Genomic DNA, 25134 nt, shown 5'->3' on the forward strand with positions numbered 1-25134 from the left:
AAAGAGTGTGTTATGCATGTACAATGTGCTACACATTGGGCATAATAAGAGAGAGGTAGTGCAAAAGATGGCAATCTGTATGATTGGGAAAACGTACTATATTTAATATTTAGGGAAACCTCAGGTTATAGCTATGCAGGTTTTGTAGTTAATTGTTTCAGCCCTGGATTGCTCGCTCCTAAGGAGGGCTGTATTGCACATGTTTATGCAGCTAATTAAGTTTTACTCTTTACTGTTTTATGCACTGCAGTGCATCTGAGTAAATTTTGTTTGTTTTAAACTGTTAGATGTATGCAGGACTAAGGCGAGGGGGGACATATGTATTTAAAAAAAAGCAGAAATTTAGATGCTGTATGTGTTTACTATCTAAGAATCTAGGAAAAAACTATATATTCTATGATTATTTGAAACTGCATATGCACCATAGTTAGTGAAGGTCAAATATATAGCTTTAATAAGGATGTTCTCCAAGTTGAATGCTTAACTTTATAGAATTAATAGTATGTAGTCATTTTAATGAGCTCCATACTCTGGTAAAGTGTATAAGCAAGCTGTAGTTCTCTTTTATATTCTTACTGCAAGGCTGCATCCTGTTTTAGGATACATAATGGACAAAAAAGAAGTGTAATCTAAGATTGAAGAGGAGTACACAAAAGCAGAACGAAAGAATCTTTGGTTCAATACTTACTTTTCTTTTGCATCAACTCCAGGCAGCTATAGGTTGTATCAAGTAGAGGCTGCCTTCTTCACTTTCAAGATCTTTGCCAGTCTTCTTCATCCCTCATTCAGTGCACAGATGATTCCTCCATCCCTTTCAGCCTCTGGTATTAACTTCCATCACCCATTTGCCATACTTGCAGTATGCAAGTCTACAGTGCAATCTTTCCATTGTCTTCCCTTCCTTCTTTAAAGCTCTCTTTTGCTGTGATCCTTGCCAAAACCTTGGCCACAGCCTGGTCAGTATGGTGCTAGGACAACTGCCTACTATGGTGACCAATGTTGCCTTATTGTCTGTGTCCTCCCACATCAATCTCTCTGTTTTCACCCCTGTTTTCTCCTTTCCTAAATGAGTAGCAGTTTGATGCAGGATTTGCCTTGCCGCACAGCACCAGTACAGCCAGTTGCTATCACATCTGAGATGACAGTGTGCTCAGGAAATGTAATAGGCCTATCCACAATGGAGAACATGCTTGAATATGTGAGCAAGGCTGCTGATAGTTTAAAGTGGCGTCATAATTTTACATTGCACATGTGATCAGTTTGGAGGCAATGTTCTTCTGCAGCTGGCTAGGGAGAGCTTGGAGGCATGCAGGGTGGGATTTGTTTCTCCTGACTTCAGATGTCTGCACTATAGCTTTTACCATCTGAGCTGCCTATCCTAAAGAACTTTCTAATCCCTGGGATTAAATAGCCTGATATAACTGCTGCTAGATATCTATTTTAGAATTGGAACAGTGGTACCAGTGGGATAATTTAGGGCTTTATGTTGATTGGTATGGAAGCATAAATAGGTAAGTCATGAAAACATCTGCATTGCAGACATCTGGATCTTGTTAAAAAAAAAAAAGAAAGAAAAAAGAAATGAAAAAAGGTCGTTTACTGCGTCTGAGAAAAGGACAGGAATGTGTGTGTTGCATGACCAAAACATCACTTGCTCCTGATGCTGGTCTGGCAGTGGCAAGCTCTTTCAGGTTGCACGGGGCTGTGACCCCCTCTCCTTGATGTTTTCATGGCTTCTTTTGTGAAGCTACTGCTTGGGAGTGGTAAAAAGGAAAAGGAGAAAAAGAGTAAGGAGCTGTGGTAAAGCTGTGCCTGGAATTCACCCAGCATAAACTGAGGAGATGCTTCTCCTGTTCTTCTTGTTCCCTTCATGTGATCATGCACAAAGCAGCCTCTACCATTTCCCAGGTGGACTCAGTAAAAGCTTGCTATGTGATTCATTCCTCCTCCCAGTGACAATAATCAAGTGGAAGTGACTATAAATGTGCAAAGGAATAAATGTGCTAGGAATACCACATTGATCAGCCACTACCTAGATTCTACAGAAGGAATCAATACCAAATATGTTTTTCTTCAGAATCACAGGTGTAATCACTGAACTCTGTAGACATAATGATAGCTGTTTGATCTCTGTCTGGGATGTGGGAGCTTAAAATGAAGGTCATGTTCAAATCTGATTGGAATTCAGGGAAAGCTGTTTGGCTTATTACCATGACTATAGTGCTGGATTCTATTTACATTGGTAAACAGTTTAAAATACTTGACATGTTATTCAATTAAATCTGTGATTGCACTCTGACAGACCAAAGTTCATTGATTTTTCCAACCACATTAAACTAAGTACATGGCACAGTGTTTCATTTAGCCTGTCTGCTTAACCCTTTCACCTTAATTCAATTACACAGAATAAAATTAATGTGTAAAATATTAAATAACTCTAAATTTCTAAATTAGAAAGCATTGCAAGAATATATTCATCTCCATGGCTTCTGACATATATTATTACTGTGTGATTTACAATCTGCTATGGATCATGTTGTTATCCAGATGGCAAAAATCAGTCAGAACATTTTTTCTCTTTACTCATTCAGTAAATTGATAAATTCATGGAAGGTAAGACTGAAAAGGACATGAGATTATCTTCTCTGACCCCATCTAGATGCCTGGTCATAAATTTTCCCTTTACTTCAGGGTAAAGACCAGTCTGACAAAAGCACAATTTGTGGTTTTTTCTAAAGCAAGTCATGTTCAGAGACAGGCCAGCTTGATTTAAAGATGTCAAGGAATGAAGACTTAGCCCCTTCTTTAGTCATTTATTCCAGTACTCAATCACTTTCATGCTTAGAATCATGTGCCTTATTTTAAATTTGAATTTGTCTAGATTTATCTTTCAGCCATTAGTTCTTGGTGTGCTTTTCTTCACTACATTAAGTAGTCCCTCACTAGCCACTGTTTTCTGTCTGTGAAAGTTTTTGAACACTGTAATCAAGCTACAAGGCAACCTTCTTTTTGACACCCTAAGTATTATCTCTTCAAACTATTTGATTTAAGGCATTTTCTATAGCCTCCAACTTGGTTTTGTGTCTCTCTCATGCATTCTCTCCATTTTTTTCCCACCCTTTAGGAAACAAGTCTGCTGGAACTGGACATAGAAACTTAGCATTCATTTAAAATCTCAACAGTGCCAACTTTTGTACTTACTGTTTCATTGGTTTTGGATCAACTTCTTGCCATAGGATTGTATAGGAGGTCCATGTTGAATTATTTTTAATAGTAGACAAGTACTCTTGAAATTTATTGCTTTCAGGATTTAGTCATTGGTTCCATACTTAATGTTGGTAAATGTTTGTCTTTCTGTTTGGCCGAATTAACTTCAATTTTTTTTACTATGTCTAGATTAGTAAATTATGGATCCTTTTGTGTGCCTGTACTGCTTCCATTAGTATTGACTATCTGCTAATCTTGGTGACATCTGCAAATTTTACCAGCAATGATGACGTTTTCTTCCAGATTATTGCTAAAAATGCTGAACATATCAAGTTCTAGTATTAATCTTTATGGGATTCAAAGAGAAATAACATTATTCAGTCATGATTCCCTGTCTGTACCTTCTTTTTGGAGACTGAAATAATCTAGTGGATTTCTACTGTATTTGACATGTATTTATTGTATTATATGCTCTTTTTGTTTTGATCAGAAAGTCATGAGGCACTGGGTATAATAGTTGTCAGCAAGTATTTCCTCAGTTTTCTACAAAAACAAGCTTTAATGTTTTTCAGATGAGGATAAGAATCCAAACTAAAGACACTGTACAAAAGACCCTCTAAAATTGTGTTTTAAAATATGTTCAGGGGGAAGCAGAACAATTGAAAAGTATTCAAAGTAAATAGGCTTTCAGATTTATCTTAGGTGTTTTCAATTTGTTGCTCTGCAGGGAATGATTTGCATTAGTTAAGAATGATTGTTGTGTAAGATTCTTTATTTTTAAACATCAAGGGAAAATTCATATTTTTTTCTTTTCCTGCAAGATGTGATCCATAGTTTTAGTTGCAAAGGTGTCTATTGTTTGTATTATCTGTTGTGTTGCGTTTCTTCCATCTGGTAGTTGAAGAAAGATCCCTGCAACAAGTTCATTAACTGGTGATGAATAAAACTGGTTTGAGATATGGAAGTTTGCTTGCAAAGTCGCCTTCACAGTTTTATAGTGGGATATGTAAATTTTCAGTTTCTTACAGAACCGGTTCTCTGAGCGGATTTGTAGGCTGCAGCACAGGCACGTTAACTGTCAGCATCAGCATGAGGTATCTAAACCCTAAGATAAGATCAATCTGAGGATTCATCAGAAATATTAATTGAACTGTGGCTGTATAAGCCCCTTCAGACAAACAACACAGAGCCTTCAGCTCCGAGGATCTGGCTCACTGCTAATACAGAACATTTTGCAGGATTCCAAAGGTTTCCTTAACTCTCCCCTGCACTGGAAGTCTTGGGGGAAAAAAGGCAGTGTTTCTGTCAAAATGTCCTGGTGCTATCCTTTCTATCAGTCTGATTCCTTTATGCATAAGCAAAAAACATCGAAGTTCAATATCAAGTCAAAAACAGTTCAGGTGTCCTTGTCAGGCTACCTGAAGCACAAAGACTTTGCTGACTGTTGTGTTTCTAAAAGTCTGCTCTCCATCAACTTTTTCCCTAATTTGCAAGGCCTTGCAAAGTGAAAAGTGGTCTCAAATCAACCTTGCAGGTACCACAGAGTGAGAATTTGAACATGGGCAGATCCTAGGAAGCAGCTGGCAACAGTGGCTTACTGAAGTGGTGTGAACAGGAGGGAAGGAGACAAAAGTGTAGCTTTTCCCTTGTAGGTTGCGATGGTGACCCACAGACCTGTTCTGCTCTGTGCTTGACAGCGTTCTCGTGGGTAACCTGAGACTTGTATTTTCAAATGAGAGCAGTGGAAAACTTGGGAGATAAGTCACAAAGATGAAATGACATTGAGCAAGTATTTCCAAGAGGATCATTTGTCATTTGAATAGCAACTATGGGACCACTCTGTCAACCTTGGTGCAGCTCCAGTTGTCCAAGGCTGATCATAGGAATTACTGGTGTCCTGCAATCATAGTTGCTTTGTACAGCAGTCTCTTGAATAGTATTTAGCGTGAAGCTAACCAAAGAAAAAAGCCTAAAATTATACAAAACCATAAAACTATCTTTTAGAAATCCAAACTAGGCCAGTCTTTGCCACTTTTTTTCTTGCTGAGCCTATAAACTGTCATTCTTTGTGAATAGCCAGATGTTGTGGTTTAACCACATTCAGCTCCCACTCACCACACAGCCACTCACTCTCCCCGATAGCAGGACAGAGGAGAGAATCAAAAGAGCAAAAGTGACAGTTTAAGGACAGTTTAATAGGTACAGCAAAAGCCACATGCACAAGGAAAACAAAAGAATAAATTCTTTCCTTATCACAGGCAGACACGTGTTCAGCCATCCCCAGGGAAGCAGGGCTCCCTCAGATGTAATAGTGACAAACGCCATCACTCCAGATGGCCCCTCCTTTTTCCCCCAGCTTTACATACTGAGCATGACCCCATATGGGATTGGATATCCCCTGGATTAGTTGGGGTCAGCTGTCCCCTCCCAACTCTCTGTGCACCTCTAACCACCTCACTGGTGGGATGAGGTGAGGAACAGAAAAGGCCTTGATTTTTGGAGCAGTGCTCGGCAACAGTGAAAACATCCCCATATTGCTGTAGTGGGTTGACCCCAGCTGGATTCCAGACACCCACCAAAGCCTGTCTCTTGCTCCCCTCTGCAGCTGGACAGGGGAGAGAAAATACAACAAGGGGTTTGTGAGTTAAGGACCAGGAGAGATTGCTCATCAAATACCATCACAGGCAAGAGACTCAACTTGGGGATATTAAATGAATTTATTACTAAACAAATCAGCAGGATAATGAGAAGTAAAATAAATCTTAAAAACACTTTCCCCCAGCCCTCTCTCCTTCCCAGCTCTGCCTCCTCCCCCAGCAGCACAGGGAGATGGGAATGGGGGTTATGGTCGCAGGTTATTTCTGCCACTGCTCAGGGAGAGGAGTCCTTCCCCTGCTCCAGTGTGGGGTCCCTCCCAGAAGAGAGAGTTCTCTATGAACTTCTCCAGCATGAGTCCATCCCATAGGCAACAATCCTCAGTGGTGGAAGTGGAGGTCACTCTGCCATGGGATGCAGTTCCTCAGGAACAGGCTGCTCCAGTGTGGGTTCCCCATGGGGTCACAAGTCCCTCCAGCAAACCTGCTCCAGCGTGGGCTCCTCTCTCCACAGGTCTGCAGGTGCCTGCCAGGAGCCTGCTCCAGCCTGGGCCTCCCATGGGGTCACAGCCTCCTCTCAGGCATCCACCTGCTCAGTCAGGGTGGGTCTTCTCCATGAGCTGCAGGTGGATGTGGATCTCTGCATCCCTGAGGATCCTCCATGGGCTGCAGGGACACAGCTGCCTCACCATGGGCTGCAGAGGAATTCCAGCTTTGGTGCCTGGAGCACCTCCTCCCCTCCTTCTGCACTGACCTTGGTGTCTGCAGAGCTGTCCCTCTCACATATTTTCACTCTGCTCTTCTCTGGTTGTAATTGCAGATGTGCTACAGATGTAACTTTTTTTTTGCCTTCTTAACTATGTTATCACAGAGGTGTTACTGTCATTCGTGATTGGCTCTGCCTTCGCTGGCAGTGGGTCCATCTTGGAGCTGTGTGGCATTGGCTCTGCTGGACATGGAGGAAGCTTCTGGCATCTTCTCACAGAAGCCCCTGCTGTAGCCCCTGCACTACTGAAACCTGGCCACACAAACCCAATACAATTATCAACCCTGTTTTCAGCACAAATCCAAAACAGCCCTACAGGAGCTACTGGCAATTAACCCTTCCCCAGTCAAAACCAGCACTCCAGGATATGCATGCCACCTGAAAACCCTGGCCAATCAAAGCATTCTACTGACAGTTGTTGTTCTTCTTTGGGTTCAAATCTGAGTCCATGGACCTGAATATTACCTCAGTGCATGGAATGGTGTGCTGGCAGTGCATTATGCCCTACAGCATTATTCATCCCCCTTCACAATCCAGCAGCCTGTGCTTTTGAACAAGTCATTACAACTGGGCATGCTGTGCTCTGGGATGCCCTAAGGCAGCAGAAATGCCTGCAATCCAGCTCAGTTCAACAGTATTGTGCACAAGGATATTAACTGTAAAACTGGCAATATTGCTTTGGTGCAGAGGCTTCCTTCAGGCACCCACAAGACAGATGGCTTTATCAGTACACAGCCATTCACCTCTGCATTGCAATTGGGAAGGAGTACAAGCAAATTTCCAACTATCTTTGCTAAGCAATTTTACAGCTGTCTATCTGAAATTAAAGCACCCTCTCTTGGTTGTGCTTTGCATTTTTATAGTGACTAGCAATCTTCTTTCTACAGTGCTGCATTCAGCCTTCCACTGGGTTTCTGATGCTCACAAAAATATGTGACACTAAGTTAATGAAGATGAGTGCTTCAGGCTGTAGGGATCCAAGTAAAGGAGAAATCTGTGTAATCTGTATAATTGGACACTTCTATAGGCAGTGTAAAAAACAAATCATCTCTAGCAGGGAAAGGCTTTTGTGTACAAGTTCTTAGGAGTGTATTGATCTGCACCTTGTGGAAGGTCTTTGTAGAGCCTATACGAAGGGCAGCTTCTCACCCACAGCCCATCAGTCCCATTCCTCCTGAACTGAATTGCACAGGTCTTTGGATAGGTATGATCCAAGGACTGAAGCAGTGGGTTTCTCGGTAACTGAGTGTCTGTCCCACTCAAATGAGTGGGAATCCGTTAACAGATCTCTTAAGTTGGAATGATTTTCCATCAAACTCAAAACTGGTCAGAAGTAAATTTTAAGATGAAGCAATCAGGGCATGTGCACCCCTTGGCAATTGTAGTACCTGTGCTCCAGTTTTCAAATGAAGTCCAACTTCCTGTATGTGAGAGGTAAGAGTGAAACATCCTTAAAGAGTAGTACCACCTCTCCATCAGGGAAAAGCAGAGGGAGAGCTGAGATTTCTATAAGCTGTGAAGTGGGAGGAGTATACAGTCAGCTCTGAAAGCAACTTCCAGGTGGGAGAGTGCCACTGCAGTTCTTAGCTCATGGAGAAGCTCTGCACTGAAAGCAGTCTCTGCATTCAAACTGGAGAAGTCAATGTCTGATAATCAGTAAAGATCTTGTTGACAATGTTGTGATGCAGGAAAGAGGTAGAAAAACTCAAAGGATTTTTTTTTTCACCTTTGTATATTAGTGCAGTGAATCCGCATTCATTTCCTGCCTTGAAGAAGGTATATGGGAAGATGGAAGAAGCCCTCCATCTAACTGAGTTAGAAGAGAAAATCCCAACAGCTTGTGTTTTGACCCCTTTGTTTATCTGGGAAGGCTATGAAAGTCTTGGTAAAAACACAGGACTCCATACAGAGGAAGGAGGGAAGCAGGGAAGAAGAGTAGAAAGACACATATAATTTGAAGAGGCCTGTTTGCAGATTCTCATAAAGAAACTTTTCTTAGTTTTCTTTGGTTTTTGCCCTTTCCTGCAACTTTTCTAAGTCTACTTCATCCTTTCAAAGATGAGAGAACAAAAACTGCCCATGTTATTAAAAATCCTGGTTCACCGCACATTTTTTGAAGTGTGCTCTGGCTTGTTTTCTAGGGCTTTTCAAATAATTTGGTTGCTTTTTGGACCCCTTAATGGGTATGGAGCTGACATCTTCATGGTTTGTTTTTTAATTCATTAACAGACCTTACCAGTTTACATAAGTATGTCCATCATTTTTGCGATATCCTACATGGAATTTCATCTGCCATTTTATCTCAAGTTGTCCATGATCACAGTGCTTTTCTGCAGCTTTGCACAGTCAGCTTTTGATTTTAATCCCTGCGATAACTGTAATGGAATCAGCAGTCTCTGTTCTCCCATTATTCATCACCTTTTCCAGGTCATTTAAGACTTTGCTGAGCAGCACAGATCCTGGCAAAAAGTCCCAAAGGATTGTGTTGGTGATTTCTTTCCAGTGGGAAAACTGTATTCCTACTTTTTTCTCCATATTTTTTAATTGCTTATTCATTCAAATGAATTCAATCTTAGCCCATGAGACTTCCTTTTTAAGGGCTTTCTTTTTCTCCATTTAATTGTAAAAATGCACCTTAATACACCTTGTCTGCTTATTTGCCGATTCCTCCAAAAAAAAATGCCAGTAGGCTTGTGAAGTGTGTCTTCCTTTTACAGATGCTTAATGGAGTGCTTCCCAATATATTTTTCCACGTGTCTGCTCATTCTGTTCCTTGCAGTAGCTTCTACTGATTTGCTGAACAAGGACATCATGTTCACTCATCTGTAGTTCCTCAGATCACCCCTGGAATCCTTTGTAAAAATTAGTAATTTCCCCACCTTCCCATCCCCTGATACAGACGATTCCCAGGGAAAGGTTACACACTGCTGCTGGCAGTGGTGTTATTTCATCCTTCGATTGGTTTAGAGCTCTTAGGTGAATTCCATCTGGTCCTAGTGAGCTGTTAGCGTTGTGCCCTGGGAAATGTGATCTCTGAAGAGAGAACTCCATGCTAAGTCCAGTGGATCATACTTAAGTGCAAATGCTCACTGCTCTGACCCCCATTTTGTTTTCCACTCCTAGGTAATTTGAATTCTGTTCTGGTAATTCCTGCTTGGCCTCACAGTCAGACATCTACAACATCAGAATCAAGACCACCTAATGAAAAAATAAATGTTATAGAAATGGTGCTCTTTGGATTAGTGTATTTGTCATGCTTTATTTCATATTTATTGCATAGATTTTTTTACCCCCTTCTTAAGTTCATGGAAGAATCTTGCAGTGTTCAGCTAGAGAGTTCACAACATAAGACATGTACCTTTACTAGGATTATGCCTAAAAATAGACTACCAATAGAGTTAAATACTCACAGCTATGCTGGTACAATGCCATGCCAGAAGTAATAGATGTCTGTTTAAGGGATTAGAACATTTATATAGGAAGACAGACAGTAAGGAGTGGGAACCATGTGCAATCAGCACTATGAAGAAAATTGCAAGGAACTGAAACAAGGGAACATACCAGAAAGCATGGAAGAACAAAAATTCAGCTAGCAAGGTTCCCACTAAAGCTATGTAATTTAATTAAAAGCTTTGAGGGATTTTCTGTCATACTTGGAAAGCTCAAGTAATTTGTATCTTCTTATATTTCAGTTTGAAGTCTTACAAGGGAATTTACAGACCTTTTGTGGTCTTGGTGGACTAATTCACTAGCCTGTTGCATTGGAGGCACACAGCATTCTGCAAAATACATTGAGGATGAATCAAAGCATTTAGAGTTTCTAAATCAGAAACCATTTTTGGATGATACATTGCCACTAAATGTAAGAAAATTTCCTAGGAGACCACTGTGGAAGACTTTAGAACCCCTGGATGTTTAGACACATTTTCTAATTCTGGAATGGTAAATGTCAGTAAAATTGTACATTTTAATAATAGCTCTATGTGCCAGTTTGAGACAAATTTGGTGGAAAATATCCTCTGGTAGAAGGCAGGTTACAACCATCCCTCCCCCCCACCAGGTTTGGGGAAAAAAAAAATTTCCTTGGAGGAAAGTGAATAGGAAGAGAAACCTGGGAAGATTTCAGAGTCCTTCTGTAGGTGTGTCTCTTCCCTCTTCAGAGCTGGAGTTTGTTGTGGGGGGCCCCCCCTTCCGGGCAGGTGTAAGGTCTCCCGGTGAGGTTCTGATGTTCTGGTGTTCTAAACAGTTCCAGAAGAGAAGAAGAAGAAGCCAAAGTCCCAGGGGAACAAAGGAGTTTAACTCTCCATCTCTCTCCCGAGAAAAGGAGCCAAAAGCTGCCTGAAAAGCAGCAAAGGGTGCTTCCTCTGCTCTTGCTACCACAGAAGCACGCAGAGTGAGATAGCAGTGACCTTGGAGCACAAAATGGCTTTGAAAATTTCATCTGGCTCTTTTTTTATTTTTCCTCTCGCACCCAGTTTTAAAGACACAGAAAGGCACAAAATTCATGTCTGGGCATAGAGTGGCAATAGGGGATACACATAATAAAGTCACCTCAAGACACTCTACATTCATTTTAACTGTGATCACATGTAGAACAAGTTCCAGCCCCTCCAAAAAGAAGATTGTACAGGGTTGTTTAGAAGGTGGAACAGGTGCTTTTGTAGAATACATGACTCACAATTTATAAAGCCATATGGAATATAGTAACTTAGACATTTTGACTGTCTGAAAATTTTGCTTGAAAGGAACAGAGAGGGACCAATGAAATGACTGGCTGAAGTGGTGTACTTCTGTTGCATATCAGTGCTTTAGAATCAATCAGAACCAAAATTGTGGTCATGCTTTGAATGTATGTGTCGTCTTACAATCCTTTTCTATTCCAGAGTCCTGGTACCCTAGATATCCCCACTGCAGCTATAATTTCACACTGTGGCTGTGCTATGAAACATGTCCTAAGTTACAGAAAAGCACAGCATGCTGTATGTTAGGGTGGTTCACACACATAAAATATGGTAGTTCTTTGCAAGCCATCCAGTCATGCACAGGCATTGTAGGAGATCTCACAGCCTCCTACCCTCATCTGCCATACCCAAATTCTTGCACTTCTGGAATTACATGTCAGAAGGCTGCTTCATAAGCTCTCTCACTTGTGTGACCCTTGGAGACGGTGTGTGTGTAATGAGGCTGCAATGTGGGAGATACACGAGGAGAAAGAACCCTGTCAAGTAGTTGGTTGCATATGCATCTGCTCATGGGCACAGTTTTACTCATGAGAAAATTTCCCAGCAGCAATACAGCACTTTTGGGAATGATCTGTCTAGCTTTTTACAAACAAATTCAAAGTCCAAAGGCTCTGAGCTGTGTGTGTATGTGCAGTGGGCAGGTTACAATGGTTACACAGGTCAGTATCTATGTGCTGTGTATCAAGATGCAGAAGATACCTGGGGTGCTGTGATGAAACCTTGCATGATTTGGAACCTCCTGCAGATGGAATGAGGGATGCCCATGAGGACATGGAGTATGACAGTCCAGCTCTTAGTCTCGTCAGCCATAGAAGCAGCAAAGGACACAACATGAAGAGTTCTCAGCACAGATTGTAATAAAATTTCTCATACTAGCTCTCACAGTGAAAAACACCCACTGAGGATGGCCAGCCAGGAGCACACGTTCAGCCTGGCATGGGAGCCACTGTCTGGTGGGTGTCTTGATGTAGACTTTGGGGAGTAGAGCAGAATGAGAGAACATGCCTTGCTCCTTAACAAGCTTGCCCCTCTTTGCTCCTAAACAGATGGGAAATTGCAGACTGTTCACAGGAAAGAGCCTAATGCCTTGTTTCTGTGCAAAATAGCTGCCACTGTGTGTCAGTCCTTTAGAGCAACAAATAATCTACTGTCATGGATTAATAACAGCTAAATGGTACACAGTCAGAGGAACGCATGTGCTCTTAAGTAACGATGTGTCTTGTAACTTATGTATCCAGATACATCTACAGGAGTGCCGTAGGCTTCCCATGTCAGATCGGCAGTGCCTTGGTAGCTGAAAAATGGCTTCATGTAAAGGATGATCCCCACCTTCTTCTCAAGCTGTCAGGACTGCATTGCATGTCCTTCAGTGCTCTACCTTGCTTACAGAGTGCATGCCCTGAATACTGGGACATGGCAGGACAGGGCATTGCAGTTGTGAGCAAAAGGAAACTGTTAACAACTGTTTCCAGGGTTGACTGGGACTCTGGACCTCTGCTGGAAGTCTGTCCACTGCCTGCCAGATATGAGCCTTACCAGCATAATGGCTATAGATAAGTCTCTCCAGCAGTATGCACCCAGATGACTCTCGGGTCAGTGGCCAAGTGTTCAGCTTCTCTCATAGCGTGTTTTGCTGGTTGACCTCTAAACCCACCACAGAAGCAGCAAGGCATAAAGTTGTTGCTCCAAAAAGACGGTTGTAATTCTGCTGTGCATTTTAAACTGGACCAACTCTCCAGGACTGTGTATTAAGTGAGATAACAGGGAGGTGCCTGTGATTCAATGTCTTGCACAGCAGAGGCAGGCAAGCTTCTCCCTGCCCATACCTGCTAGAACAGTTTTCTATTGCAGTCTGGCCTACAGATTCTGCAAAATTGTACAATGCATTAAGATGGACCCAAACATTAGAGTAGCCAGTAGTTGGCTTGACTTTTGAAAAGGTGCTAGCTTCCATTAAGGTCTTCAGACCTTCAAGATCCCATATCTCTCTGTTAATGCCTACTGTTTCTATTCCTGGGTTTGGATTGGGTTGTTTTGAGTTTGGGTTTTTTTTCATTTTGGTTTTCAGTTGTGAAAGGAATAAATACATCTATACTAGTACACATCTGAGCTAGAGAAAAGATGACAGCAAGTTTGCTTATCCAGCTGATGGCTCGTGGATCAGTAGCTGTGAGTTCTGTAGGGCAGTGACTGTGCTGGGACACTGGAGATCGTCTCCCCAAAGATGCTGTAGTTGTGTATCAGGTCAGATAGTAACTGTTTATGCAAAGCCTTAAATTCAGTCCTTCTCATGTGTTGGCTTTTCTATGGCCACTTAATGTCACTAGTGTTGCTTTCCCTCTATGAAGACCTCTACTGAGTGAGGGGAGATGAAGCATGGCTATTGACCACATCCAGATGCTGGGGAGTGAGGCAAAAATCAGTGTTCAAGGAAATCCTCACTACTTACCAGTATCTGAGAGGAAGGGTTTCATGATGCTCCTTTTGTGAGGTTCAACACAGCTTCTTGTAATATATGCTTTTAATTTTCTTTGGTCATCTTAAAAGCCATTCTTCATGACAACTTCATTTTGAATTGTCCCATTGTATTCATTGGGGTGCAGTTTGTACCAACTCACTGTACTATTGTCACTTCTTGCCCTGATCGTAACATAAACATTTGAAATAGGTAAATTAGAAGGGGAATTTAGAGCAACTAGTTCTAAGGCAGGCATCTGTGTGAGCCTTATCTGGAGTTAGGTGAGAGAGATCCAGCCCTACTTGACGGAACTGGGTTCCAAGTAAGCTCTGGAGAAGTAACTTTGTGCTTTGCCAGTGACAGTAATGCTTACCAACCTTTGCTTAGGAAATACTTCTGGATTTCTTCCCCCCTGTAGTTTCTAACACATACAAATTGCACTATTTTTTTGACAAAATTTGCTTTCATGAAAGAATTTCTCCTTTCTCCATAGCCATAATGAACTTGATTTTTTACTATTATTTTGCTATTACATTTTTGTCAGTTTCTATTCTTTTGTCACTCAATGGTGTCAAATTACTGTGGGCAGGCAGACTGCAAACACAGGAGTAACTGCTTGGCAGTGGAGCTGTGGGAAGTGCAGGAGTCAAGGAACTCAGCAGGAGATAAATGAATAGTTTAAGCTACTTCAATGGTAACTCCATAAGCCTCAGCAACACAAATCTCTTGATGCTGTGTATCTGTAACCTTAGATGACTTTGAGGACTGAACTCTGCAGTCTGTGCCTTAGCTCATCTACACAGCATTGCAGTTTTCTTTTATTGATGGCATTTCCTACTTCTGTCATCACCATATTCCAGTACATCTCCTTAATTTTGTGCTTTGCAAAGATACTACTGTGTAATGCAACAATACCACTAGCATAGTTCCTGTTCCTTGCCTCCCTTGTCATCTTAAAATTCATTTACCACCTTCACATTTCTTTTTACATTGTGTTTTGCTGCGATGCCTACAAAAATTTGGAAACAGTCTAACTGAGCTTACAGAGAGAACATTGCCTTGCATGCCAACCTATACGTTCTCTTTGTTTCCCTGTGCTCCCTCAACTGGTGGCAACCATCTGCCTCCCCACAGACTGTAGGTTCTTCGGGGCAGGACTGTCTCTTCCTTTTATAAGCTGACAGTGCCCAGTGCTGTTACCCCAGCAGAGCTGGTAGTTTAGTTACCGTTGTTGAAGCAAAATTACTTTTAGCTTAGCTCTAATTTTTGAGTAATGCACTTAATGACTTGAAAGGACATGCTCTCAGATCTAATAACTGTTAAAGTCAAAAAGCCCAGGATTAGTCATACAGTTATGTGTTGAGGAAGATTTGGTGGGTTTTTTTCTTTGTATGGTTTATTTTATTGATTTGCCTGCAGTGACAGCACTTCGTGTTTACTCCCATCCTGCACAAAGGGGCATACTGGAAGCTGTGGGTATGTTCAGAATTCTGTCCCATATTCCTTCAGCCTGGACTCTTTAAGGATGATGAATTTTGGAAAGTAGTTCTTTAGTTAAATATCTGGATTGTTTTCAAATCATGACTTCCAAATGTCATATTGTTCACCAGGTATAGAATGAAAATGGTATATGCCTAATGGGAAATCCTCTTTTGAAATTCTGTCCCTGTATCAGTGTAGAGAGCCTTGAGTAAATCAAGCTTAATGGCCCTCAAAGCCAGCAGAGAGTCTTGCTTTAAACCAGTTTATTGTTCAGAAATGTGACTGCACCTAGGCAGTGTCCTGCAGTGTTCTGCCTGCAATCTGTACCCGTCACGTAGGAGCAATGACTGTGAGACATCAGCCCCAACCCCCTGAGCATGTGGTGGGGCACAAGAAACTGATGCCCATCAACATGCACATGTGCCACCTGCCTGAGGTGCCTTGGGGCTGCCAAGAGTCTCCTGTCTGCAGGTGTGCAGCTGCCTTCCCCTGGCAGTGAGGTCTGCTCACCCCAGCCACCCATGGGGGACAGCATTGTCCCCTCCTTGGTGTCACATTCTTGCTCTCACGTTGTCAGTCTCATGACCTTGTCCCAGCAAAGCCAGTAATGTGACTGTGGTGGGTTCCCTTAGGAATCAAGTGCAGCAGCAGGAGAACCACATGCCTTGCCCCCACTCTTCCCACCATTTTTGGGGCCCAGGCCATACCCGTGTGCGGGGTGTGGCAGTCGGTGCACGCGGCAGCCCCGGCCAGCACACACAGCTCAGCAATATCAGCGTCACCAGCAGGAACCACCACCAGCCATTCGAGCAGCTCCCAGCGAGGCTGGTGTCCTTTCTGCAGGGGTGACCTGGCTGCACTGGAGGGGAGGCCTGAGGGGGCTGCTCACCTGGGCACCTCCACGACCTCTTCCTGTCGTTTAACTCATGCACCTGAGCTTGCCTCACTCCTCCCTTCCTCTGCTGCAGGATGGCTAAATTTTTTTTCAGAAATAGATGTAAAAAAAAAAAAAAAAGCAATGAGGGGAAAACAAAGCAGAAGTAGATGTAGGCAATGAGCTCCTGTGTGCGAGGGAGTTAGGGCCTGCTAGCATCTAGAGTCTCAAGTGCCATAGGCCATTGCTATTCCAGATTCCACAAGGGTCTCCAATGGCAAGAACTGATGAGCAGAAGAAAGCAGTATGGGATCCTCTCCTGAAGAGAAATTTCTGGTGCTAAAGCTGGGATAGAGGGAAGTGTTGATGCAGTGGCCCTTTTGTCGGGATAAAAATAAATATGCTAGGATGTATGTGGGAAAATGAGATGGAAAAATGGGATGGTAAATAAGAATCATTGTATGGAACACAGGAAACAAGAAAAACTGGGAAGTTGAGCCGGATTTTAAGGTAAAACATTTTTAGGGATCTGAAAGAGGATTCTTATGATGGGGGAATCATACAATTGTTAAAGCTGGGAAAGACCTCTAAGATCATAAAGTCCAGCTGTCAAGAGAAGCAGCTGCCTGTGAAAGAGAACCTAACGAAGTCTAGGGCACATAGAGAAAGTGGCAAGTCCATGAATGATTACTGTCTAAATATTTGAGGCATTTGTCTGAGGGTGGTCAACAGCACAGGCTTAAAAATCTGCCAAAAGAGCAGGGGCCAGAGCCCCGTGTGCTGTGCTTTCCCTGCGCTGAGCTGATGTGGGTGATGCTGCCATGAGAGTCCCTGCTCCACACTCTGGAGAGGCAGGGACATGATCACTGGCAGCACAGAAAGCTTTTTGGGGAGTGCCAGTCAAGAAGGGCCTTTTAAGAGTATGAAAAGAATTTATTTCTGTTGGTTGATTCCTGCTCCTTTTCAAGAAGCAGCCCTTGCTGGTCCCAAAGGCACTGGATTACAGCAAAGGAACTTGTAACTTCATTATTGATTTCTCTTCCTAATGGAAATAGAGCACAAGGTGGTGAATATTGACAGCTGAGTTCAAAGTATCCCTTGTCTTTAATATTGGGGAGGATGTCAGCATATCACTTGCGTTCTTAGCTGCTTGATGCCTCCATCAAGCAGTGAAGGCATTAGTTGATGAATGAGGTGAGCAGTCTGCACAGCACGTGGGATCCCTGTGTTTGTGGCAAGAGAGACCTTTGTGGCTTGCTGTCCAGTCCCCAGCCCAGGAGGGGCACATTCATCTCTGCATCCTGGCAGTCAGGACTCAATTCTCAGAGGCCTGGACTTCAAAAGGAATGGAGGCAACCCCTTGTTTGATCAAAGTTCTCCTGAAACAGCCTGGGATAGTTATTCTTTCAGAGTCCTTGGGCATGTAATTCAGATTTTGGTAGCACCTGCAATTACAGAAAATATTCTACAATTCAGCTGTGTTGTGCATGGCCAAGAGATCCTTTTTAAAGACAGCTGTGTCAGCCAAAGCCTATTCTTTCCTTCCCCTTTTATTTTCCACACAAAGAAACATGTTTGGAATGCTCTCCCTTTCTGAATACCATGTCACCGGAATCTCACTGCCCTTCTCCAAATGGAAAGAGTTACACACAAAATGGCAGAAATTTTGCAGCTCCTGAAACTCTGATACTTCAGTAAGGAGGTTTTTCTTTGAATGTATGCAAGGCTGGAAATTTAAAGGAAAATCTCAGTGCTCTGTGTATTTACAGAAAAAGGCAGACTCTGCAGCATTATCCTTGCCCTGCTCTGGGCAGCAAGCACAGGGCCTCTCCTGATTGTCTGGGAAAGCCGGCATGGGGCATACAGTAAGAAACAAGAAAAAAGCCTCTGACTTTTCATACTATAGGTTTTTATCCCAAATGCATTTAGGCAGGTACTGATAGGCTTACTGTTAATTTCAGTCAGCTCCCAATTTTATGTTTATTGCTTCCTGTTAATACAGTATTTCCTATAGCTAAGGGACACGGCACGAAAGGTTTAGTGTGGGGTCACTGTGAAAATTGCATAATATAAAAAAAAAAACCAAGAGATTGGCAGGTTCCCAGTCTCTCGCTTTTAGTGCTCAGAGAAGCTGTGGAAATATTCAAAGCCAGGTAGGATGGGGCTTGGAGCAACCTGGTCTAGTGGAAGGTGTCCCTGCCTGTGGCAGGAACTAGATAACCTTCAAAGGTCCTTTCCAACCTGAACTACCTGTGATGATTCGATGGTGATGATTTAGATTGATGCTATGGGCTCACTGTATAGATAACTCAAGTTATCTTTTTTTTTAATGAGACATGGCTCTGTTGGTGCCAGTGGGGTTGGTGTGCTAAAATATGGTGCAGTGAAAGGAAAATGAAAACTGCCCACTGTGTGCTATGTAAGCCAGAGCCTCAAAATAAAACAGAAGCATTCCTTTGTGGAACATTAATTAGTCATCTGCTGAAAGGCAGATGAATTATGAGAATCCTTGACAAGTGGTACTATTGTCGAATACCTGTGAAATACCTGTGGAATTCCTGGAATTGAGTATTTCTCCAAGTAGAATCATGTTTCTGCTCTTTTACAGCAGGAGTATTTCTGAGAGATCCTTAAGCTGCAATAGCAGAGACTATAGAGATGCAAGTCAACACTGATCTCTGGAACACTTGTCATGAAAACTGGCGTGGGCCCAGTGTGCACATTGGTGCTATCCTGACATACAACACCTGAAGATTCTTACCCTGCATGTTTAGAAGTAGCACTGCAACTGGAGTCAAATTCTGCCTTGCTACTTACGTGCAACATTGCAGATATTGAAAATGGAAAAAAAGAGCTCTCTTAGCATGGTCTGTCAATGGACACAACTGAAAGTTAGAGAAATTAGTTTTGTAGATTATATTTAACCACCATTTCTCACAAAGTGTGCTATATGACTGCAGGAATAGAACTGAATTCAAGCTCCCTACAGTGAAAAGAGATCACAGTTAACAGAAAGTAGTAATAACAGTAAGTATCAGGTTAGGTGTTTTTAGTTTTAAAGAACTAGCAGTAGAAAAATGCAAAAGACTGTGCATAATGCTGAGTAAAAGGGAATGCTATAAGAAAAGAAAGCACTTACTTTTAAATGTGCCTCCAAATAGCCCTATTATATTAGCACATCCTTTCAACTTGGGTCATGGTTGCATTAAGCTTCCTACCCAGTCAGGTCATCCTGTGGGTATAAATATATGCTTTAAGTTATATAAACACCATCCAATCCTATTTGCATTGTCACTCTGTGACACAAAATGCTATTATGACCTCCTTTTCCTATGTCCAGTACTATCTATAAAGCAGGCTTAGGTCCTTTTCTTATTAAGGAGGTCAGCTCTCTTAATGAGCTTTAAGCATTCCCAGAGAGATTTCCAATATTGCAAGACATACCTGGCCCCAGGCGGGACGGTCCCAGCCCTGCCAACACCGAAGTGGTGCAGACAGATCCCATGTGACAGGTTATGCAACGGAGCGGGGCTTTATGTACCCTGGGACCTCGAGCATGGAAAGGGCTCGAGGGAAAAGAGCATCAGGTGAGCAAGAAATGCGTGCATACTGTATTTCTTGGGATGCTTTTGGCACTGTAGCAAACTGCATTAGGCTTCATCTTATGTTTCATTAAGAGGTCAACTTGTAAAACATCCCTGGGGTTTACTAATATTTTGTGTGTTTTAGAATTGTAGGGGCTGAAATTCTACGAAGACTCAGAAATCATGGTTATTCCTCTCCGGAGAATGACACCTGGGTATATAAGGTTGCTGCAGGTATGATATTTTTTTTTTTTCTGCTTTTAATTAATCTTAAAAATACCTGTATTTCTCTTGATCAGGTTGATTTTATTTCAAATTATTGCATGGAAAACCCAAGGGAACACTGGTTTCTTGTGGGTTAACTCACATAACAAATAATTAATCCTCTGCTGAAAAGCAAATGAATTGTGACATTTCTTGATAATTGGTATCATGCTGGAATTCCAAATGCAGAATATTTGGAAGGAGTTAATTCTTCTGCAGTGCTTAAACAGAAACTGCTTCTCCATAATTTTTCTCTTGCAATGGCTTTGTGTGTTTGGGGCAGTGGGAAAATGCTAATGAAAAGAAGGATACAACTCAGCTGACCCATCAGTAAAACATTTCAGCCAGCTTCTGTGGCCATGATAAGGAAACCTCAATCAGTATTGACCTCTGGAACATTGGAAAATCAGACTATCAATCATTATATGAAGAAAACAAATAAAAGCATGTATAGAAAACGTTTTAAATCATCCGAATAATTGAGACTAAAGCAGCTATAAATATATATACATATATATACACCAAAGTAAAACATCTTCCTTATTGTATTCCATGTTTTGATATTTACAGAGTATCCATCCTTTCTCTGGAAAATGTCACAGCTCTTAGCACTGTGATCTGCATCCAGAATCATAGACTGAAGTAGCTGAGAGGGGATAGTTCAGCAGTTGAGAGGCTGAACTAAAGATGCTGGGTTTCAGTCCTAGCCATGAATTTCTTTCACACTTCCCTGCATATCTTTTGATATCACCTTACATAGTAATTCTGTTTGGGATTTCTTTTGTCTTTATTTATTTTGCGGCTGAAGTAGCCACAGTCAGACACATTTATCAAGGTCAGAGCACTCAGCTCTAATTCTTCAAGCTCAATAAAAATCCTAGAATCTGGAAGTGAAAAAGAGGCTCCTTGGAATCTGTTGCTCCTGTCAGTGATGCCATGCTTTTCATCCATGGATTGCAAGGGAAAGCATTAAAAAAAAAAAAAAATCATTATTTGAGGCCTAGTAATTATTTAACTTAAAGAAACCAAATGCAGCAACTAGAAAGACACGTGCTATGTTTTAACTCAAAGTGCCAATATGTACAGGAATTTTTGTTTTGCTCTCTAGGGACTCCATGCAACCGTGTCTCTGCCTCTTGGTCAGTGTATCATATGGACAAGGGAAGCAACAGTAACTTAATTTCTTTTCTGATTGTTATTCAGATAGTAAATAAGTAATTCTTATCTTTACTTTGCTTGGCATATCCTGCTTCTTCATTGGAGTTGACAAAGTGACTGTGTTAAAACTTGTCTGCTTGGTCTAGTACTACCTGTGGACATCATAAAGGATGTTAGTGATCCCTTCTAGCCTTGCTCTCCTGAATTAATATCCAACATTTAAGGGAGCATCCTGTGTTAGTAGGTAATCTGTGGGAAGGAAGAGATCTTTGTTCTTTACAGAATAAGAAAGTTCTTTCTCCTTTATGCCTAAGCCTCCACTCTTGATTCAGCTCTTCCTCTCAGGTAGCCAGAGGGAACCCCATTAAAGTCATCAAAATCAACGAGTTGCATTTGAAAGGAAAGTCTTATCAGAAATGTGTTCTATCTTTTATAAACTGATAAAAAGGGGGGCCTTCCAAAACGTGCAATAGATTGTGTGAAATGCTCTTCAGAGCAGAGTCATACCCTGTTAAATGGCACGGAGAAGAAAAAGATACTTTGTAGGTTCCAAAGACCTTCTTTTGTGTTGCACTGAGCTGAATCAGCTTGTAACTTGCCCTCTTTCTCCCTTAGACTCAAGCTGCAGCAAAGATCGTTACCAACCCGTCAGATGCAGCGCTGCAGCGGGCAGCATTGCTCCTGGGAATGTTTGGGATCAGCATATCCAGCTACAGCACACACCAGCTAACTCAAACAAAGAGATTCCCCTTGACCACTTAAGCTGTGTTAGGATGTGACCCAAGAAGTCCAGGCTTATGTCAATATACTGCTGATGAGTGGCTTTTCTGCTTCAGTTACCAGTGAGGAGGCAATGAGACACTGCAGCCGTGATTTCTACATGCAAAGTTAAATAGATGGAAGAATTGCAGACTTCAAGAAAGAAAAAAATAACTGCTCTCAGAACCATCGGATTTCCAAATGAGACAAACTTTCTGTAAATATTATGGACTTCTTCTGTTATCCAGTGTATACACAGAGATCTAAAGGTATAAAATACAGTTACATTGAGAGTAGCTGTAAACAGACCAATGTGGGTGCTGGGCTCTGGGAGTGTCACTGTGTTTCAGCTTTTGCAAATTACTCCAATGCAAAGACTGGTTTTGCAAAGAGGAAGTTAGAAGCAATATATTCCTCGTGACAAGGGTTAGAACAAATGAAATTAATCTCCCATAGACTATTTGCAGTGTACGTTTGGGTATTACAGAATCTGGGCACTCTAGCTTTTTCTATTGAATCTTAAACATTTCTTGATGCCTTTTGCGTAGCAATGTTTGTGCATTGTAACACAAGCTTGTAGCCTTCTGTCACAGCAGAGATGGCCACAGGTTACACCAGCCATATGAGAAGGGCCTGTGGCTTCAGACCAGATAACTTCATAGCTGTGCAGAAACTCTCTGTTCTAGAAAGTATCAGTAAAAATATTGGGTTGGGTTCTATTGCAGAGTTCAGTATGTGGCTGTATTCTTCTGCAAAGTCAACTCATTCCATAATATACATTCTGATTAAAATAGAAATAGAGTTTGACCTTTTCCCCCTACTTCTCCCTTGTTTTCTTCTCATTTGGTGCAATAGCTTATTCAGGAATGTTCTCTTACTATTGGTTTGCATTTTTCCAACTGTTTCTTATCTTTTATGTAAACATGGCTTTGTAGGCTCTTCTGTCCATATGTTAGCATTTAAAATCCTTTGTTCTTGTTACTAAATACAAATATTATTTTGGGGTATTTTTCAGTGTTTAAAATTATTTTGTCTGTCAACAGTGTTTATATTCAACCACTAAGGGGCATCCTACACAGCTGAATATTTTGAACCCTTCAGCTTGCTCATTCCAACATGACAAACCACAAATTGAATCAGGCTGAAATTTTTACTTTTTTATTTTTGAATTGTTCTTGTCCCTGTTTGCCTTTTTCTCATCCTCTCTAAGAAATGTCTCTCCTCACCCCACAACTCTTGTTAAATTGAAGATGATGAGAAAATCACTATTTACAAGGTAATGTTTTTTCAGTGTGCCAGGTCATATATTACCTCCATCTTATATGAATTTTTGTTTATATTTTTAAAAAAATAGTAATATAATGAAATATTCCATCTTTTGCATTCAACTACAAGGAATGAAACAAAATACTTGAACTCATTGACAAAAGTAAGAATGACACCTCTGGAAAGCATTCAGTCACAGACACTGATGTTATATAGTGTGATCCCCACCACCACCCTCAGTATGCCATAAATACGACCTTCTAATCTATTATAGGATTTTTGGCTGCTGCATTTTTGTTAACTGATTTCCTGCTCCCATCCAACATGAATGTAAGACCATTAACATGTGCAATAACACCATTTTAACAAGATATACTAGAATAAAATAATTTACTTGGCCACTGAAATGTTCCCATTGGAAATGACACTCACGAGGAATGTGTACTTTTCCCATGAGAATTGTTTTGAATATTTTTGAAATTTATTTAGTATTAATTATTTAGTACCAGTGAAAATGACAGGAGGACAACACAGGCAATAGGCACACTGCATGTGGGGAGACTTTATAAAGGTAGGGGCCATAGGAGCCTCAGGAACATACAGTGAAGCACCAGGGAGCTGTAATTGAAATTATTTTAAAAACATACACGTTTCAACTTGCTGCTGATGAATTGGGCCTGGGCAGAAAATTACCTTTAGGTGAAAAGTTGGTACTGCACCCAGCAGAAGATGTAGGCATTGGTACCTAACCTATCTGTTCTGTAGAAACCTGCACCCAAAATGCCAGTTTTCTGAAGTGCATCTGCCACTGCATGCCAGGCACAACAGCCAGCCATGTGCCTTTCCCTTTCACTGCTGTGGCTCCTTGGAAGATCTTCTTTCAGGTTTCCCCTCAGCCAGGCGAGGCTGGGGTGTGTTGAGCACCAAGACATCAAAACCTTGTAGAGGTGGCGACAACATGCCCATCTTCTCATCATTCCTGTGTCTGGAAGCCCAGTGGTGGACTGGAGATTGCCCAGAATATGACTGGAAGCTAAAATCCTGTATCCCCTTTTGTCCTGCTGTTTGTTAGAGCAAACACTCTTTGGCCAAGGAAAGAAAGGCACCTGCACAGGTGCTCCCATGGAGGAGCCCATGGCACTGTACCTTCCCTCCTCCTCTTCTCCTGAGGGACTGGCATGGTGCCAGGGGGTCCTGACTCCTGAAGGAGGCTGGCTGCATGAGTCTGTCCCTGCTCTGCACCCGCTGCACCAAGGGGCACAAACAGGCAATTAGGACAAGCTAAAACCTTTTCCTTCTAAGTGCCTATTAGCTAAGTTTGCCCACTCCTTGCACACAGCGTGCCATGGATTTGGACCTTACCTCTGTTTGCCATGTTTATAGACATCTAACTCAAGCCTGCAGGCTCAGTATGTGGCTGGGCTCCCAAAACCTGAGTAGGATACTGCTCCATGCTGCAATTCCCAAACCTGCCTGTGAATTTTCTCTTCAAAGCTGTGAGCATGCCAAACTTCAAGCATATGTTTATGTCCTATTGAAGTCAAAGAGGTTTAAGGAACATCCTTACATCCTTTGCCAGACTGAGGTATTTAATCTTTTCCTTGATCTCCACCAAAGAAGCATTTATATTTTAAATATATTTGTACTTTTGTTTATATGGTTTTACTTCAAAAATATTGGCAATTCATCAACAATTGAACGCCAATGAAAGTCAGGAGCCTGGTGTGCTTGGGGAGGTTAATGCTGCATTACTTAGTTTTAAGAAACACCAGCAATGGATTTCATTTGACATATAAATTGTTATGTTTGAGGACTTACCCTCCAGGAATTACTTTGTACCTTCCCTAGCTTGTAAAAATATTCAAATAGAAGTACTATTTAAGCTAGTAAATATTAGACCTTCTTTACAAATACACTTTCATAAGCCATTCCATAAAATTTATTGGATTGGTTTTACTTCTAATATCAGGCAAATATAGG

At 41.7% G+C, this 25134-nt stretch overlaps 1 protein-coding gene across 1 annotated transcript in view; it reads left to right on the top strand.

Moving 5' to 3' along the window:
• Nucleotides 1-22895, top strand: part of ERICH1 (glutamate rich 1) — a 94943-nt gene extending 72048 nt beyond the window's left edge. The window contains exons 7-9 of the mRNA XM_017728945.1: nucleotides 18732-19150; nucleotides 19853-19941; nucleotides 21745-22895. The gene's annotated coding sequence lies outside the window, so the exon portion shown is untranslated. The remainder of the gene's footprint in view (nucleotides 1-18731; nucleotides 19151-19852; nucleotides 19942-21744) is intronic.
• Nucleotides 22896-25134: the final 2239 nt, after the last annotated feature.

This window comes from Corvus brachyrhynchos, unplaced genomic scaffold (assembly GCF_000691975.1).
Source record: "Corvus brachyrhynchos isolate BGI_N302 unplaced genomic scaffold, ASM69197v1 scaffold1, whole genome shotgun sequence".
Taxonomy (NCBI): Eukaryota; Metazoa; Chordata; class Aves; order Passeriformes; family Corvidae; genus Corvus; species Corvus brachyrhynchos.